This window comes from Lipotes vexillifer, unplaced genomic scaffold (assembly GCF_000442215.2).
Source record: "Lipotes vexillifer unplaced genomic scaffold, Lipotes_vexillifer_v1.1 scaffold545, whole genome shotgun sequence".
Lineage (NCBI taxonomy): Eukaryota > Metazoa > Chordata > Mammalia > Artiodactyla > Lipotidae > Lipotes > Lipotes vexillifer.
Window position 1 is genome coordinate 232087 of NW_006779129.1, and position 359 is coordinate 232445.

The following is a 359-nucleotide window of genomic DNA, read 5'->3' on the forward strand; positions in this document are numbered from 1 at the left end:
GGGCGTGTGCATGTGTGTGTGAGGGGCAGGGCGCGTGTGCGCGCGTGTGCGTGTAAGGGTGGGGGCGTGTGCGTGTGTGCAGGGGTGGGGTTTTGCACGCGTGTGTGCATGTGTGCAGGGGTGGGAGGTTCGCACGTGTGTGCATGTGTGTGCAAGGGCGGGGTGCGTGTGTGTGTGCGTGTGCCGGGTTAGGGTTAGTGTCCATGCAGGGGGGGCGGTGTCTATACAGGCCATGCATGGGCTGGCTGCCTTCTGGCCACCGGCTTGGGCCCACCTGCCCCCTTCCCTTAAAGTTGGGGGTCTGCCCACTGCTCTATCCCCACTCCATGGCCAGCTGGCTTCCTTGCACACGGTTCAGC

At 64.9% G+C, this 359-nt stretch overlaps 1 protein-coding gene across 1 annotated transcript in view; it reads right to left on the reverse strand.

Moving 5' to 3' along the window:
• The window catches only part of PCNT (pericentrin), a 100314-nt gene that overhangs the window by 18395 nt on the left and 81560 nt on the right, over nucleotides 1-359 (reverse strand). The gene's annotated exons all lie outside the window — the stretch shown is intronic.